This window comes from Cervus elaphus, chromosome 9 (genome assembly GCF_910594005.1).
Source record: "Cervus elaphus chromosome 9, mCerEla1.1, whole genome shotgun sequence".
In the NCBI taxonomy this organism is placed as follows: Eukaryota; Metazoa; Chordata; class Mammalia; order Artiodactyla; family Cervidae; genus Cervus; species Cervus elaphus.
The window spans coordinates 101,725,892-101,745,977 of NC_057823.1; the positions used below are offsets into that span (position 1 = coordinate 101,725,892).

The following is a 20,086-nucleotide window of genomic DNA, read 5'->3' on the forward strand; positions in this document are numbered from 1 at the left end:
CTTCTCCAGGGGATCTTCCCAACCCAGGGATCAAACTCAGGTCTCCCACATTGCAGGCAGATTCTTTACCAGCTGAGCCCCAAGGGAAGCCCAAGAATACTGGAGTGGGTAGCCTCACTTCTCCAGCAGATCTTTCCAACCCAGGAATCAAACTGGGGTCTCCTGCATTGCAGGCAGATTCTTTACCAACTGAACTATCAGGAAATAATAGAATGTTAAAGAACCTACTAACCCAAAAGGGCAGTAGAGAGGAAAAATAGAGACAAGCATTTGGGACCTCGCTGGTCCTTTACCAAGGTTAATTTTTATACAACTGCAAAGCATTGGAGGCTTTGGCACTGGAAGTAGGGCATATGGGTGGAATAAGATGGACTTGAAATTTCTGTCATTAGCCACATGCACTTGAAAGGAGGAAAGGTAAGAGAACAATGGAGTTGAACTTTCCTAGCAGTTTCAGAGTACAGAGACAGGTGACTGGCCCAGCTTCAGCAGTCCGGGTGGGTGGCGACAGAGGGATAAATTATACAACAGTGAATTCTTAGAGTCATCTTGCTAACAGAAGGAAAATAGAGGACAATGTCATGTCCCAGAGAAACCCCCGTGAATCAACAATATAAATAACAAACCTTAGTATATTTTCAGTATATAGATAATTGGATAATAGATTTCCTTTGGTGCACGACTGTTTCCTTATCCTTTTCTGCATAATAACAAACAAAAAGATGTTGAATTAAGACTTAGAGTAGGTGATTCATTGGTTGATGTTTCCACAGATAGTAATTAGAGTCAGAGTAGAAATCTACTTCTGATTCTGAATATTTGCTTTTCATTTAATTTCTTGTTTCTTCAGAAAAGAAATGAGTCCAAAAACATGTATTCAGATACTACTAGTCACCTAATTTTTCTAGGATTTTGCTTCCTGATCCTTGAAATGAGTGTAATATTTATTCTAATTAACTCTTAGGGTTGTAATGAGGCTCCAGTGAAAACTACCAAGTGCTACAAGGAGGTACTGCTTTTAAGATTGCCATAAAAATAGGAGACTATCTTGTTAGTATTTATTAATTCAAATTCATTTAGAATTGTATAGTTTAGTGTATTAAAAATATAAGCAATATTTAATTTTCCAAGTTAATGTTATTTTGTTGTTATTTCTTCCAGAACAACTAATATGATTGATAATTTGATTATGACTAAGCTGGAGTCTTTCTCTAAGACAGTGTCCTCATGGTCCACACTCCAAAGCCAATTACAGATGAGCACATATTTTCTTGTTTCCACTGGTCTTACACTTCCTGAACAGAGTTCAAGAGGGAATCTTGTTGCATTGCTTTCCTGTTTGTAGCAGGCTTGACTGTGTATATGATTGTAGGAATTAACAATATCTTTGTGCTGTCTTCTGCTCAATCATGTTTGACTCTGAGATCCCATGGACTGCAGTCCACCAGGCTCCTCTGTCCATGGAATTTTCCAGGAAAGAATACTGCAGTGGGTTGCCATTTCCTCCTCCAGATCTTATGACCCAGGGATCAAACCTGAGTTTTCCGTGTCTCCTGCATTGGAAGGCGGATACTTTACCACTGAGACACTTTTAGCTGTTTCTCAGTTGCTCAGTCGTGTCCGACTCTTTGTGACCCCATGAACTGCAGCATTCCAGGCTTCCCTGTCCTTCACCATCTCCCAAAGCTTGCTCAAACTCATGTCCATTGAGTCGATGATGCCATCCAACCACCTCATCCTCTGTGGTCCCCTTCTCCTCCTGCCTTCAATCTTTCCCAGCATTAGGGTCTCTTCCAGTGAGTTGGCTCTTTGCATCAGGTGGCCAAAGTGTTGGAGCTTCAGCCTCAACATCAGGGTCTTTTCCAATGAATTGGCTCTTTGCATTGGGTGGCCAAAATGTTGGAGCTTCAGCCTCAGCATCAGTCCCTTCAATGAATATTCAGGATTGATCTCCTTTAGGATGGACTGGTTGGATCTCCTTGCAGTCCAAGGGACTCTCAAGAGTCTTCTCCAACACCACAGTTCTTCTCCAACACCATCAATTCTTTGGCGCTCAGCCTTCTTTATGGTCCAACTCTCACATCCATACATTACTGGAAAAACCATAGCTTTGACTATACGGACCTTTGTCAGCAAAGTAATGTCTCTGCTTTTTAATATGCTGTCTAGATTGGTCATAACTTTTCTTTCAAGGAGCAAGCGCCTTTTAATTTCATGGCTGCAGTCACCATCCGCAGTGATTTTGACGCCCAAGAAAATAAATTCTAACTGTTTCCATTGTTTCCCCATCTATTTGCCATGAAGTTATGGGACTGGATACTAAAACTGGATCTTAGTTTTCTGAATGTTGAGCTTTAAGCCAACTTTTTCACTCTCCTTTTTCACTTTCATCAAGAGGCTTTTTAGTTCCTCTTCACTTTCTGCCATAAGGGTGGTGTTATCTGCATATCTGAGGTTATTGATATTTCTCCCGGCAATCTTGATTCCAGCTTGTGCTTCTTCCAGCCCAGCGTTTCTCATGATGTACTCTGCATAGAAGTTAAATAAGCAGGTGACAATATACAGCTTTGGTGTACTTCTTTCCCAATTTTGAACCAGTCTGTTGTTCCATGTCCCTTTGTAACTGTTGCTTTTGGACCTGAATACAGGTTTCGCAGACACTTCTGAGACACTTGGGAGCCCAGTAATATTTGTTAGAGGAAGCATATATATTTTTACAATAAGTACTTTGCAAAATGTTTTTTGAGGAAAATATTTTAAAGTTCTAACTAGTATATTCAATGAGTATTTCACACAGTCATTCATTCATTTCACAATTATATACTGAGTGCCTTTTAAGCACCAATATCTAGGCACTAGGAAATATCAATGAACAAAATAGAGGTTCCAGTTCCTGTTTCATCATAGGAAGATGGATATTAAATAGTAAAAATAATAAATGAGTATTTTACTTAGTAAGTTATGAGGTAAAAATTGCTTTGAGGAAAAAATTGGAGCATAACAGGGATCCAGAGGCTGAACATATTCATTCACCTAATTAATGAATATCTTTTAAGTGGAACAACAAAGAAGATAATATTTAATTTATACTGTACCAGCAGTACTTAAAGAAATCCAAAATCTCACTTGAAGAAGTCAGCAAATGTGGTGGTCGTATGGTGAAATAAGTCTAGCTAACTGATTTTTAGTAGGCATGGGATTTATTCCAACTTGCAAGTAACATAATCTGACTTTGTCTATTAAATTCCAAATGCAAATATTTCACCCACTTCTATGAGTCCATCCTTCAAAAGGGAAAGTATCAGAATATAATGATGTTTGAGAGTGTTTATTTTGTCATTGTTGGTTCTTGTGAAAGAAGAGAAGGAAAGGAGGTGATTGGACAGGAGAAGCCTCACACTAGCATAGCTGGAGCAGAAGATGAACAACCAGCTGAGTATCACCAAACGTCTACGGATAACCAAATTCATGAGGTTCCATGAATAGTACTAGAAAAAACAGAATTAAAGAACAAGTAGGACTTTAAGGAAGTGCACTATCCTTAAAGAAATAAAATGAGTTAATGTAACCATGAAGCAGTCACAGGCTGTTAGAGTGAAAAAGTTAATCATTTAGAGATCATCAAAATAAAAAGAAGCTCAATAAATGGGCCGAATAGTAGGATAAACATAGAGAAGTTTAATTAGCTCTTAAGAAGACTGAACGAAAGATTTCATCTAGAATTAGCACAAAGACAAAAAGATGAAAAGCACAAAATAAATGATTCTTGTGGGTTTAAAAATTGCCATATCCACTTGAAAGTTTTCTAAGAGAAAAATTTCTGTGACAGTGTCCGTATACCTGAATACAAACAAATGAATAAATTCAAAAATAATAAGATTATTATTTTTAAATTTATTTATTTATTCTCTGCTTCTCTTCATTTGACTGTAACTCGTCTTCTTTTATAGCTACATAGTTGGCAAAGACCCAGTAAATTTAGTTGGAAAGGATTCAAGGTTGCTTATCTTGTGCTTTTTTTAAATTTATTTTTAATTGGAGGATATTACTTTACAGTGTTATTTCTGCCATACAACAATGTGAATCAGTCATAATTATATACATATATATATATATATCCCCTCTCTCTTCAGCTCCCCTCTCACGCCCGCATCTCACCCCTCTAGGGGTCACAGAGCACTGAGTGGGGCGCCCTGTGTCACCCAGCTTCTCCCCCTAGCTATCTGTTTCACTCAGGGTAGTGTATATGAGTCAATGGAGAGGGTGGGGCAAGTCGACAAGGTTATTATTGATTAATTTTTCTTGCAAATCCAATAGTTTAAAATATGTGAATGGTATTGAAGTTGCATTTATATGACTAGTGAGGTTGAGCATTTCCTATATAAGATAGACACATACACACATATATATGTCATTTTCCTATTACCTATTCATGATCTTTGGCTTTCTTCTATTAAATGATTGCTTTGTTGTTGATATATAAACATTCTTTATATGCAAGGGCTAATGATACTTTGCCAGTCATTTAAGCTGTAAATATATTATCTTGATCTGCTATAAAAAATTAGTTATATCTTGTCCTTAAGATAAATTTTTTCCCATTTATTCAGAAGGCCAATATTTTCTTTTTCTTTTTGTTTTCTAGATCTTATGACTATCTTAAGAAGAATATTTTTTTGGCTAATCCCTCAACCTAAGGTATATTTTATATAACTCCTTTATTGTTTTCTTTTTAAGTTTTAGATCTTACATCAATTTGAAATTTGTTTAGTTACCGTATAATCATATACATTAGATGGCCAGTTCTTTTCTCATATTAGACATGTGTGTGTTTAATATGAGTGTGAATGTGTGAATTTTCTATTTGGTTCCTTGGATGTCTTTATTTCTCTCCTAATACCAGACTACTTTAAACTACCAAACATTTATATTTATAATTGGTAGAAAGTAATCTTGTATTGTTCTTTTTTCTCAAACTTATCTTTGCTATTCTTCTATATTTACTCTCTATAAAGAAAGCTTTTGAATCTATTTTTCAACCTTCTATATGAATTGTGCTTTTTTGTTTTAAAATAAAATACCTAGATATAAAACCACAAGAAAATCACATATGTGCCTTTGTGAATTAATATAATGTGAATACTTTTCTAGCTACTATCTGAGTTAGGAAACAGAGTTTTGCCCACCATCCTAGAATTCATCCATTTGCCTTATTCTAATCCTAATCACCTCACTGAGCCTAGTCATTCATCTAATTAATGACAATTTATTAAGTACAACTATAAACAGAGTAATATCTAATTCATACTGTACCAGCAGTATGTAAAGAGATCCAAAATACAACTTGGAAAAGTTAGTAAAGATAAGTTTGGAAAAGAAGAGTAATATACGGTCACTTTTACTCCCTTGATTTTTGTGTTAATCACTCCCTTGAGCTTCTTTACCAATTTATTACCTAAGTGTGATAAATCCTATAGTCTATAGTCTATATAGTCTATATATAGTCTAACACCTTGTTTACATATTTGCTGTGCCTTTCATATCTTTTGTTGTTGTTTAGTTCCTAAGTTGTATCTGGCACTTTTGCGACCCCATGGATTGTAGCCACCAGGCCCTTTATCTATGGGATTTTCTAGGCAAGAATACTGGAGTGGGTTACATTTCCTTCTCCAGGAGATCTTCCCAAGCCAGTAATTGAACCCATGTCTCCTGCACTGGCAGGCCAATGATTTTCCACTGAGCCACCAAGGAAGCCCTTTATAACTTTTAGCATATAATTTCTCTCTATATCTGTTTCTTCTTTGAAATTCATTTGTTGAAGAACTTAGTTCATTTCACCTTCAGGATTTTCCACGCTGGATTGGTAATTTCATACTTAGTGCTACGCTATTCCTCACATTTCTCTCCCCTCTGACTTCTTCCATATTGGCAGCTGGTTCCAAAGACTTGATGGGTTAGATCCCTTGGCAGACCTATTAGTTGTCTTGGTTTTTCATTAAGAATACACATACTGTCTGGTTTTATCTCAGTCCTCTCCATCCCAGCCAGAATTTCTCCCTCTCTGTGACTCTTTTATTATAATGTTAGCAACCATTCATGATAATTGGGAAATGGTGATATTTGTAAGTTTAGCATTTTGTTATCATTTATCAGGTGGATTAATTTTATGAAATGTTGCTGTTCCCCATCTTTTATGGTATTTACCCAATGATAGAATTCATATAAGGAAGGCAGCATAGATGCTTAATTAGTTTTCTTAATTTACCAGTTTCCAGGAGAGTGAATTGATTTCCAGTCATCTTCTAGAGACCCATTGGCTTTTTCCCTCTGTCTTTATAAAAGACTCATAGTTTTAAATATATTTTGATATGTTTCAATCTGTTGGCATTATTGTCTTATTGAATATCAGCTGTCTCAATTTTGGCCAATGGAAGCCTCTTCCATTTGACTTTTGAGTGTTTTGGCAGGACCCTACTAGTTCTTGATTGCTTACTTTGTATTTACTATCTAATTTGACAAGATTTTTTGCATTTATCTTATATATTTCCTGTCTCAGTCCTAAAATCACACTTTTTCTAAGAAATCAGGCTGGATTGTTTAGTGGAAAATTGAATTTCAGGATTAAAGTCTGGATGTTAGGATTGTTTATTTATCTTGGAGTGGTCATTGTTCCGAGGCATTTTAATAAAATTAATTGTGTTGGCAGAGATGAAACATACAGAAATATATACATTTAAATGTATACATATCCAAAGATAATTATCTTGGGGATTTATACTGATATTTTCAAATCAATTTAAGTATGACAGGGTTTTACTTAACCTTTCCTAACAAACAGGGAATTGCAGAATTAGATTTATGCTATAATTTCTTATTTTCTTTATTAAGAAAATTACTCTTTCTTAGAGTAACAGTCCTAGTATAATGACTACCAATATGCTTATGGGTCACATTTATGTGTGATTTTTGCACACGCCATCCTCATTCCTTGCTCAGTTTCTCATAGTTGAACTACCAGGTCTGAGTATATAACAATTACATACTATATTTTCCTTTTAACTTAGTAACTCATTTACTTTTGGTTCTAAATGTAATTATAAATTTAATGCTCACTGCCAGTGCTTATGTTGCTATTTCTCATTTTGGTTGTCAGTTTTCTTTGCCTGGTAAATTCTTAAGGAAGTGCTCATGAGAACATTCCTGAATTCTTTAATGTTGATAATAGTTTGTCTTACACTGTTTATGTTTGAAAGTCAGTTTTGCTGGATATGAAATCCTTGATTCACATATTCTGTCACTAAGATTCTCAAATATATTATTCCATTTTATTCTGGCATAAAGTATTGCCATCAAAGTCTGATGATAATCTAATTTTATTTTTCATATAAAATGAATGCTTTCCTTTTTTAAAAAAATACACAAAGATTTTTTTTCCTTTAAAGTTTGGTAATTTTACTAGAGTTTACTTTAGATAGTAGTTCTTAGTTTAAATTGTTAAGTATATGTGTGCTCTTTTAAATGCAGTTTCAAATCTGTAATTCAAGAAATTTTCTTGAATATTAGTTTTTAGATTTGTTCCATTCTCTTGGTTTATTTTTTTATTTTAGGGACTCGTGTGATCTGTATCTTGGATTGGCTTTTTAGGACAACATCATCAGTATTTTTATCTATTCAATATTTTTATCTTTCATTTTTTCTGAGCCATATTTATCTTTTATTTTTCAAAAATTTCTTAGATATAATTTACATAGAAAAAATTTACCCATTTTAGGGTAAAGTCCTTTGGATTTTAAGAAATGCATAAATCTTGTAAATGTCACCACAGTCAAGGTATGGAAATAGTTCCAGCACTCTCATCCCTTAAATTCCTCTATCTCCTTTGTAATTGAAAATTTACCCCAACCCAGTCCCTGGCAACCACTGATTTATTTTCTGTCTCTATAGTTTTGTATTTACAAAAATACCATATAAAAGGAATTGTATAGTATATCTTTTGTTTCTGAGTTCTTTCATTAATGAAATACATTTAAAATGCATACGTGTTGTTGCATTTATCATAGTTTATTCCTTAATTGCCAATTACTGAGTAATGTTCCAGCATGTGGGTGTCCCAGTAGCATGGTCTGCATCTTCAGTCTTCGGTTGAAGACATTGTATTGTTTCTGATTTTTAGTAATTGTGTATAAGCCTGCTGTAATATTTTGTGGGTGAGGTTTCTGTGTGATCTAAGTCTTTATGTCACTTGAGTAAATATGCAGAAGTGGAATTTCTGGTTGATATGGTAGTGTATGTTGAGAAAGGTATGTGTGACCAGAAAGAATGAAACTAGTGTGAGAAGAGAGAGGAAGCACTGACTAATGACACGGTGTTAAGTTCTTGATCTCATTTCCCCGCCCAAATCCAGATGCTTGTCTGTTTTTCCCATAACTTGGTTGTCCAGTTATTCTTTGGATTTCATAAAACAAACTAATGTCCTTTGGAAAATCTATTTTTTGTCCCTTTAGGCTGTTCTAAGTGGATTTCTGACATGTGCAACCAAAGTAAGATTTGTATTAGGGCAATATTTTTTTGAGCCCTTAGAGGGAGCTAGCTACTGTGCTAAACTCTTAACATGCATTTTATAATTAATTCACTGGGGTTATCCAACCTTGTACATTGGTTGCAATGAAAATTTAACTCATTGTTTTGAAAAAGAGAGAGCAAATGAAAATAAATAACCTTACGTGGAACTAATGTGTTTACTAAAGTGTTATAAACATTCTGTCAAGCATTGCCAATACATTTTTGCTTTTGGAGAAGTACACTTTTCATTACAAATGACTTTATTGTTTAGTACGGGCATTTTAATGTTGACAAGTAAAGTATAAGTCTACTTTGCACAACACAACAAGCCACATTGTTATGAATTCACACATGCATATGTAGATTACTTCTTTGTTGTATATATTAATAAATAAAATATTCATGAACCGAAGCCTTAAAATGAGGGATTTGAAACCATGATGGCTAAAGCACTTTGTTATTTCCATTAGTTCTAACAATATTCAGCTTTCTGGTTTCCTTTGGAAGAGGTTTTTAAAATACAAATGACATAAAAGATCTCTAAATATGGGCCATGACCTTTACAGAATAAGATAATTTGGTATCCTTCTACTTGGAGATTAATGCTCTTTTTTTCTTGAGTCATTTTTGCAAGGACACATACAGGTTCCACTAGTGGTTCAGATGCTATGTGTTGCTGGGGTTGAGAAGAGGGAGAGGTCAGCTGCTGAGCTGGAGGGTCAGGGAAGGCTTTGTGGAGAAGATGGTACTGGGTTGGGGCCTTGTAAGTTGTTTAAGTTATTTTTGTCCAGAGACCATTGACACTAATAGGAATACCTTTATTAAATTAATATGCTTGTAAGGTACTAAACTTAAGACTCAGGTAAAAAATTCCCCTTCAGAAAAGTAATTAAATTTCTTTTTCACAGTGTTTTGAACATCCATAGTTAAAACCAATAAATCCATATGGCTGGATTCTTGACCAAGTATCACAGGAAAATCACACCCTCTTTGATACTATCTCCTGCCATTGCACATGGAAAAAGCAACATCTAAAAGAAAATTATTCTATTATCTAAATCATTATGGAATATTGTTCTTATGTTTAGCCAAAAATTCTATGTTGTATGTTTATTTGTAGTTGATTGACCTGATTTCCAGCAAGAGAATTATTTTAAAATTTTCATTATCTCCTAGAGAAATAGTAGATCATTAAAAATGAACATTATTTATTCAGTAGAGATCAAAAGCATCAATGTGGTTACTCAGTAAAATATACTTTTAGATTTAAGAATAACTCATATGGCTTTTTAGAATTATAAAAGCACACTTTGAAACAGGAAAAATCATGGCATTTAGAAGCAATAGAAACAATAATACATAACCTCTTTGTAATTGATTACAACAGGACATTTCTGTGTACCTGTTCAGGGGCTTGTCCATGGAGTCATTGCTAAGCAGGGAAGTATTGCTGGTTATTTATGAAACAGGCAAGAAATAATGGTTCATAGTTGGCATAAATCCTGAATTAATCTCTTGAGGACTTGCCCGCTATACGGCATCATCGCCCTGATGTGCTGACACACACGGATCACGGTAGACGCTTGTGAGCAGAAGCTTTCCAGATGTTTACAAGGTGTTGAAGGATTTGATTGCACAGACATTTATTAACAGTGTTTGTGTGTGAATACTGTAACCACTTTAGTAAATGTGGCATTATATATATTTATGGAACCATGTTAAATATCACACAGGCGTGTTTAATCCACTATGCAAATTGTATTTAGTAATGCAATAGACCATATGCTTTGACATGACTGTCCGTGCACTCATTGATTGAGTCCCTCAGCCTTCAGATACATCAGTGGGGCGTGTGGTGACCCCAGACTTTTTTGGGCAGGTCAGCCTCTTCCACTTTACTGAGTACGCAATATAAATCTGTTGTTGTTAAGTCACCAAGTTGTGTCCAATTCTCTTGTGACTCCATGGACTGTAGCCCATCAGGCTCCTCTGTCCAGGTTTCCCAGGCTACTGGAGTGGGCTGCCATTTCCTTTTCCAAGGGATCTTCCTGACCTAGGGATTGGACCTACATCTCCTGCATTGGCAGGTGGATTCTTTACATTGAGGCCACCAGGGAAGCCCAACACAATATACGTATCAATTTTGATACACGCTATGTCAATAAAATGGCTCGGAAACCCTGAAAGCAGCATTTTTGAGCAGAAGTTATGTGAAAGTTACTGGCCTAACCACTAAAAGTGTTAGTTGTTTAGGCATGTCCAATTCTTTGGGACCCCATGGACTTCATCCTGCCAGTCTCCTCTGCCCATGGAATTCTCCAGACAAGAATGAAAGCACTGAACAGCAATTCTGTGGAAGATATTGGCCTAAGAAATAAAAGTTGTTTAAAAACAAACAACAAGATATTTTATGCTTTTAGGTGCTCAGTTGCTCAGTCGTGTCTGACTCTTTTGCAACCCTGTGGACTGTAGCCCACCAGGCTCCTTTGGCCATGGATTTTTCCAGGCAAGAATACTGGAGTGGGGTTCCATTTCCTACTCCAGGGGATCTTCCCGACCCAGGGAAAAAACCCATGTCTCCTGCATTGGCAGGTAGATTCTTTACCACTAGCACCTCCTGGGAAGCCCTTTTATGGTTTAAAAAATATTTAAGATCTAACATAAGAGGGATATGCAATGAATCAAGTGTTACAAACTCAGATTTGTTATTTCTGTTTAAATGAACTTAACATGCATTCCAAGCCCTCATTTCCATCATAATGGAAAACATTCTTGCCAAATCAAGACAGTGTCCAGTTTAAATCATGTCTTCTGAACCAATTCTGACAACTTCAAGGCTTCATTCCTACTCCCCTTTCTAGGATGATCTAGGTTCTTGAGTGCTTCCATATCTTCCTGATCCTGGGGGAAGAGAATATGGTCTGAGGTGCCTAACTTTTGTGTTCAGTGCTGTTTAATAACTTTTCCACTGTTCTTTCAGTGTCAGCAAATTGCAGTAATTATTCTGAAAAGCTTACTCTGTACTCTAAGTCTCCCCCACCACCCTCAAACATTCCCTATCATCTTAACCTTCAGGGCTGCCATATCTCAATTTTTACCTTATCTCTGTGCTGTACTTGGGCAGGAGACTGTTCTTAGATTCTGTTTGTATTCCAAAGAATTCAGGAAAGGGTGATGGAGTGGACATGAATTTCAACGTATTTCTATGTCTAGACATGCCCTGTTGTCCAAAGCAGCAGCTCCCTTTTAAGCATCACACTGCTAGGCTTCCTCTCTCTGACATCCTGCTGAGAGGTGGAGCTTTTCCTGCCACATATTCTCCTGAAAGTTTGGTGGCCTCTGAAGTCTCCGTTTACCTGGGTTTCAAGCCTTCAGTGAGAAAAGGAGGCGCCAGGGGCAACAGTTTAACAGTTGCACGTTGCTGCCATCCCCCAGCTTCTCCAAGCTCTCTTTCCCATGCCACAGTTGTTCCTTTTGTTGTTCAGCTGCCGAGTCATGTCCAGCTCTTTGCAGCCCCATGGACTATAGCACGCCAGGCCTCCCTGTCCCTCCACTCTCTCCCAGAGTTTGCCCAAGTTCATGTCCATTGCATCGGTGATGCCATCCAACCATCTCATCCTCTGTCGCCCACCTCTTCGCTGCCCTCGATCGTTCCCGGCATCAGGATCTTTTCCAATAGGCACATACAAAGGTTCCGCCCAATACATAAGCATGTTGCTCTTCCCACTCCAATGTAGTTTGTAATTTAAAATGATATTTTTCAAAAGTTTTTGATAGAATCTCTTTGTGAGTAACACATTTCCTTATCAACACCAGATACCACATGTTTACCTTACTCTTACGAATTGCGGAGTGTTATATTCTATTTCATTAAGGGGAAAAAACAAAAACAAAAACTCAATGCTAGTGTACACTCAGGACAATGATTTCATGACCTTCTTGGGCCTTGACCAGCAGTTTGAAAAGCAGTGCTCTAAGACTTTGTTCTGAGTCATTCTTTTTTCCTTTTAAGCAAAGCCCCTCCAGATTTTTAGATTCTAGTAGACATTATCCCTTTTCAAGTGGTTGGATCTTGCAAATGGAAAGAGCTTTGACCTTCAGACCAATACCTATGCAATGTGCTTAGAAAATTCATTTGAATTATTTGTTTTGGCCTGTATCCCATTCTCCACCTTTGGCCATGAATATCTCTGAGTATACCGGCAGAAAATAGTATGAAAAATGAGAGCAAAAAATCTACAGATTTTATCCTGATATGTATAAATCAGAACAGAGAACCGCAGAATTTAAAAACACCACAGAAAGGCAGGGGCATTCATCTTCCCAGCCAAGCGGGTCAATGAGACATAGTCATCTGGCTTGTCCAAGGTCACAGAACTCGTTAGAGCCAAAACGCAAACCCCTGGCTCTCGACTGTCATGTCACCAGTTTTCCTACTTAACACTATTCAGTCTCTTCTTAAGGTTGGAGTATTGGTCAAATGAGAGCACCTATGGAGCGCTAGCATGGAATGGAAACTCAGTCTCACCACGTACTTAACGGTCGTTAGCTCTTTTTTTCTCTTCCTTCATGAATCTGAGGTTGAAATATTCTTTGTGTCTGATGGCAGTTCCTGGCTTTCTACATTCTCTCTTTTCTTTCTTTTCTTTCATACTTGGGAGAAGAGCAGAGAATACTGCCTATACTTGTGTGGGGTCACTGTTAAACTGTGGTATTAGGGAGCCTAAAACTCATGTGCCACAAGACATAGATTTGGAGGGAGTAGACTGATAGTCACTTTGCTCTTTGGCTTTAGTCAGTAATATATCAATAGAACCATCCTTCATTTCAACTTATCATAGGGAAAACATATTTCATGTGCTGACCTAAAGATATCTGGACAGTTCTGATGATGTACATCATGGATCTGCAAAAAGCAGTATTTAAAAAGATGTATCTAAAATATGTAGGCTACAATCCATGGGGTTGCAAAGAGTCTGACATGACTGAGCAGCTAACACACACACATTCATTGGAAGGTCTGATGCTGAAGCTGAAGCTCCAAGACTTTGGCCGCCTGGTGGGAAGAGCTGAATCATTGGGAGAGATCCTGTTGCTAGAAAGACTGAAGGCAAAAAGAGAAGTTTACAAAAGAGGATGAGATGGTTTGATAGCATCACTGACTCAGTGGACCTGAATTTGAGCAAACTCCGGAATTGTGGAGTGCTGAGGAGCCTGGTGTGCTGCAGTCCATGTGGTCCTAAAGAGTCAGACACGACTTAGCAACTGAACAACAATCGTCAATAAGATGATTAAGTAAATTATAATAAATCCATTTTAAAATAAAATTATTATACAAAATGTTGTGGAAAATAAATTGTTCTCCAGTCCTGGAATATGATATTGATGATGTGTCCATGATTATGAGGAAACTTTGTGTTTTGAAAGATTGTATAAAAAGATTTAAGATTGTATCCTCAATATGAGACTAACAAAAATTGTATAGAAAAAGATTAGAAGGAAATAAATCAAAATATAATAATGATTGTCTCTGGGAGATGGTTTCCACTGATCCATTTTTCTTTTTCCCTTCTGAGTCTTAATTTTTTCTTCAATTACTATGTATTGCACATCAGGAAAAATTTAAAAAATTAGAAGTGTTTAACAAATACGTAATATTTTTAGAAAGCACTGGAAGCAGGAAAAATCTCAGGTTTTAAGCTTTTAAGGTTTTTAGTTTGTATTTGGTTACAGTTTTTAAAGGAAACTTCATGAGTTGGGATGTTAACACAGTTTTTTGGATGGCATATCCTAAGGTGTAACATCAGTGACTTACAGCCACTGTCAGTAATGTGCAATATGAAAAAATCAGGTGTTAAATGGAAAGGGTGTTGATCTTTAAGCAGTAGGTGGGGTTATTATTTAGCATTGTGAGTGGGCCAGGGTGCTTGTTTATCTCCTGATGCTGTTTATAACCTAGGACTGTTATTCAATCCAGAATAAGTAAGAGGAGTAAGTTGAAAAAAAAACAAGAAATGAATAGCTCCTCCAGCACCTCTTTGAGGAAGTTACCTGCAGTCAGTCCTGCTAGAGTGAGCAGCAGATACAAATGGGTCTGCTTTCTTGAATTCACTGCCTGTACCAACAGTCCGTGCTGCAGTAGTTGAAGCAATCTTCCTTTCGAGATATTGATTTCCTATGGAATTGTCATTTGAAATGATGGATTTACAGTTGGGTTGGGACCTGGAGGGGAGATGGTTGTGTTTGTGTTGCAGACATGAATCTTGACAGGCTTTGTCCTCTACACAAAGGACAAAAGGAAAGGAAAGAAATTGTTAGAGATGGGGAAAAGATTAAAGAAAACACTTGAATCATCTTCCAGTTTCACCGGCCAACTTCTAATATTTATGCAAGGTTATTTATTTATGAGTCCATCATTTCACAGTAGTTGAATTTTTTTATTGTTCCTAAAGCCAAAGTAGTAACACTTAACGGTTATGTATTTTGCAATAGAAATGCAATTTTTTTTTTTTTTGCCAGAGTATCCATTGGTAGTTATTTTCTTTTTCTCAGAGGAGATCTGAAGGCTGATCTTTAGGTCACCATGATCACAGTCTTTTTTTCTATAGATCAGATTTCCTAGCTCCATTTAAGAAGGGCATGATTCTGGATTATTTTCTTCTGTCCTAAGATAACTGGTCTTCCTCCTTTCTTCCTATTCTTCCTTCTTTTATCCTCTTTTATGTAATATGAATTTCATGTAATGCGTATCTTCTTTGAATGCAATATGTTATTACTCTTTTTTTGGCCACACTTGGAGGTAAATTATTCCACTCTTTTTCCTTTTTTTTTTGTTTTTCCTTTATGCACTTATTTTTTATTTCAGAAACAATGCAACTTCATTGGTTTGGGGCTCATTAATCAGACTGATTGTTTGCTTGACATGAATTAATTTCTTATTTTTCTAGATAGGTTCAAATGTATTAGTGTATCCTTTTGTTTTCTCAGTTTTCACAGCATAGTCCATGATGCAAAGTAGGTACACGAGGCTGTATATGCTTGTGTAATGAAGTATGCAATATTAAAAACATTCAGTTGATGTAGCAATTAATGAATACTTATCACCAATGAAGATAATATTCTTCATAAACAAATTTTATAACAACAAAAATTGGCTTTATTGTCAGAATATATTTTTTAAGCCATTTTCTACATAAAATTTTCACCAGAAATCCCTGACTTATCTACTTACAGCAAGTATAATGAACCAAATTAAATCACTTGTAGGTGATGAAGCATCACCCATATATACTATATAATAGGTCCTGTTACTAGTTTGGGGGGCCGCTGAGTCATTATCTCCTCAAATTTAATGACCACTGAGATTCTTTGTTGTTTCACTATATATACACATATATACATAGTAATTTTTTATATCCTATTATATATATATATATATATTTGTCTTTAATCAGCTGACTTTTCTGTGTCTTACACACATTTTTCCTCTTCTCTAATTTTCTGCTTTTAATCTATTGTGAACTAGAAAAATGGAATCTATTCTTAACAGAATTCTACCTGAAGCTGGAATAAGTAGTCACTGAATGATATTTAAAAATACAGAGTTTGTACACAGCTTTTGACCTCTAGTTTTGCTTCCTTGAGCGCTTTAATAAAATACTTTATTTCCTGATTCTTAATAGGATTACAGAGATTTAATGTTGTTGGCCAAGTGTGATGTTGAAATATTTGACTATTTCTATGTGATGCTTGTGTGAATAGGAAGTCAAATATCAATATATTGTGGGGATTGAATGTATCCTATATTCAAGCATTTGATACATGATAGTCACATTGTGTGTGCCTGTGAGAGAGTGAGAGAGAAAGAGAGAAAGAGAGAAGCTCTCTTCCTAGGAAAGAAGCGGCCAAAACAGATAGCTTAAATCTTGTTTGGTACCCATTTCTAGCACATTTCACTAATCTGAATCACAATTTTCAGCACTACTGTCAGCCAAACAGCAATCTCACCTTCATCTTTGTTTTGTTGAGGACACATTCCCTACCTTTCTTTTATTTAGACAATATATTTAGTTTGGAAGAGGCACTAGGATGTGTGTATGTGGATGAATGTAAAGTGAGATAAAGCATAAAAACATCCATTTGGAGCTATGACTTTTGGAGCTATGACTCTTCTGATTCTAGTATTCAGTTAAATTTCTAGAACACTGAAAAAATTATTTCTCAGATACTTGCTGATGATAACCTGTTATCATAGCAATATCTTATTATTGAATGATTAAAACCACACTTTCAAACTAGAGTAACCCTTCCAATTGGGGCATAAATGCATACTGTGATTCAAGGGCCCACTTTAGATCTCAGTCAGTAAAACCTTAATTAATTAGAAATCAATACATTAGGGACATAAATCAGATAGATTTCAACAGTACAATAATTTTTACTCTATAAAAATAACCTAATGTTTAAAAAAATATTGTTCAGTAATAAGTCAATATTTAAAAAGTGGCTTTCTAGGAAACTCTCAGATAGCCAGGATTTATCATTCCATTTCTAATACAGTATTGTTAGTTGAATTCTTATTGTAACAGTAATTTTAAGGTAAAAAATCTTTCCCCTTTCAGGACAGTAGGCGATTGTGTATTCTTCAAATTCTTAAAAATCAGAGTCTGATTAGATGCTTACAAAAATGTGTTTGATATGCATTTTTATAAAAATGGAAAGATCTTCATATCAGTCTTTTTCATGAATGTGCATTATTAATGGGAAATCAGTATCATTTGAAAAATCGCTTTGCATTGATTGTCACATTTGTTTTAACAAAGTGAGTAGATTCTGTTTGATGTTAAGTGAAACAGGCTGTTTTGTTTCTGGATATTTATGATAAATACATGCCATTTCACACTCATCTTTGTTTAGACAAACATGCATTTCTGACATTTATCTATTTTATTTACCTGTCGCTGCTATTTATATTGGTAGGCAATGCAGTTTCCATGTTTAACTTTGGTATGAACACTATGCAAGTATAATTTTGAGCTCAGCCACCTGTTTACATATTTTGTCTTGTGTCCAACAAAATCTCTTCTAGAATAAATATTTCAAGGAAGTGAGACCTTTGGCTCTCCGAACTCTAAAGCAGACTTAAATTTGATTTTTAAAAACCGTTAGCCTGCATAAATTCTTAAGGACACCTCTTGGTATGCAGTATAATTGAGATGCTTGGGAGTATGAAGGGAGTAGCTGGACCATTATTGACAACACAAGCCCTTAGCTTATGAATATTGAAAGTGTGTTAACCTGTATTCATGTTTGGTTGTGAACCCAGAGACAGTGAGATACATAAAGGCACTGAATACATAACATGTGAAGGAGCCACAGCTCTAATGTTCTATGATGATGTACTTTCATATAGATTTATTTTTACGTGAGCAGTATTCTTTCTAGTCAAATTTTGGAAAGGAACTGTGAAATCTAGGGCACAGCTTTGTCAAACTTCAAGTTTACTGAAAAATCTTACTGCATGCTTCTTAGTGCGGGTGGTGGACTCGGGTTTCTAGAGATCAAAGTTTAGTCCTGTTACCTCTGTTGTTTCCCAGCTTAACACTAGGAATTCATTTTGGACATTGATTTTTTTTTTTATTTTCAGTGAACTATTAGATGAATGTCATTTCAATGAGTGATCTAAAACTGGATGAAGTATGCCCCCCCTAAATGCTAGGTCTTATACACAGCAGTAAAAGATGTATGAAAAGAATAATTTACTTTGAGAAGTGGAAATCTTTGAAGTGGTAGGCTTTGATATAAAATAAGGAGTTATCTTTCTTTGAATTAGGGGTAATATGAAAGTTATAAAGGAAGTGAAATTCTAGTGAGCAAATATGATTAAGAATATATATTTGCCAATGAAAAACTTACATTTATTTCTGATACCTTTTTTTCTGTTGTTGGCCAAGGGAAAAACTATTAGATCAAGCTTTTGATGATGGAATAAAGAGTTTTGACTAAGGTTCTGTCTTCCTGTCATGGAAAAAGAGTTCTCTGAGTATGAGTTTCTAACAATATGAGCAATCAGAAATTTGGAAAAGAAAAGAAAAGACTAGTCTTGCAGGATGTCAGGAAAGGGCATGAGCAAGCATTAAACAAAAAGAATACACACAGAAAAGACCCCTAATGGGATGAATACCCAGCTTGTCACAAAAATGCTTAATGATGGAGTGAAGATAAATTTGTCAGTTTCTCATATGTTGAATATTCATCATATAGTCTATGCAGCTGTATCTTAGAATGCCATTTTTCTTTTTTTTTTTTTTAAGCATAAAACAGATTTTATTCTACTAGTTTATTCTTAGGAACTGCATTGTGCACCTTACGTGCTTAAGTGAACTATTGTAAGACAGTACTTTAAATGATATTTTGTTATTCTTAGTCCTTATTTTCTTACTGTGTGATCACATTTGTGGTACATAGATATTTTTCTTTGAAAAAGGGAAAAGGTTCTTTGCAAATGGGTATTTCCTTGTTTTGTACACAGGCATTCTGATTGATGTTTCAGTTCAGTTCAGTCACTCAGTCGTGTCTGACTGTTTGCAACCCCATGAATCACAGCACGCCAGGCCTCCCTGTCCATCACCAACTCCCACAGTTCACTCAAACTCATGCCCATCGAGTCGGTGATGCCATCCAGCCATCTCATCCTCTGTCGTCCCCTCCTCCTCCTGCCCCCAATCTCTCCCAGCATCAGGGTCTTTTCCAATGAGTCAACTCTTCGCGTGAGGTAGCCAAAGTATTGGAGTTTCAGCTTCAGCATCAGCCCTTCCAATGAACACCCAGGACTTATCTCCTTTAGGATGGACTGGTTGGATCTCCTTGCAGTCCAAGGGACTCTCAAGAATCTTCTCCAACACCACAGTTCAAAAGCATCAATTCTTCTGTGCTCAGCTTTTTTCACATTCCAACTCTCACATGCATACATGACCACTGGAAAAACCATAGCCTTGACCAGACGGACCTTTGTTGGTCAAGTAATGTCTCTGCTTTTTAATATGCTATCTAGGTTGGTCATAACTTTCCTTCCAAGGAGTAAGCATCTTTTAATTTCATGGCTGATTGATGTTTATTAGGGGTTAAATAAAACTAGTGCTGTATTTAAAGCATATATGCAAATTCCTATATGTTGTGGTATAAACTTTGCCCTTGGTTATTTATTAGTAAGGGAAGTGATCTTAATTATTTCTGTAGTAGATTTCACCAACTAATGCCAAATCTAATCCTATCTTCTTGGACTGAATGCATGTGATTCAAATTTTACAAAGCCCTAACTTGGAAATAATATTTATCATGTCTGACTTGTAATCCTATATCTCAAACTAATTTAAGCAACCATATAACTTTTAAAGTAATTCTTAAAATATATGTAGTACTTGATTTAAAAAGTGAATTTAAAATGAAACCCACAAAGCTTAAGTTTCAGGGCCCTCACTTGCATAGATTCTTTTCAATCTCAGCATCTACTTTAGGGATGTAG

General features: G+C 35.9%; 1 long non-coding RNA gene across 1 annotated transcript in view; it reads left to right on the forward strand.

The window, feature by feature from the left end:
• Positions 1–20,086, forward strand: part of LOC122700670 — a 118,374-nt gene that overhangs the window by 75,360 nt on the left and 22,928 nt on the right. The window contains exon 2 of the long non-coding RNA XR_006342859.1: positions 4,646–4,698. This is a non-coding gene — a long non-coding RNA (uncharacterized LOC122700670). The remainder of the gene's footprint in view (positions 1–4,645; positions 4,699–20,086) is intronic.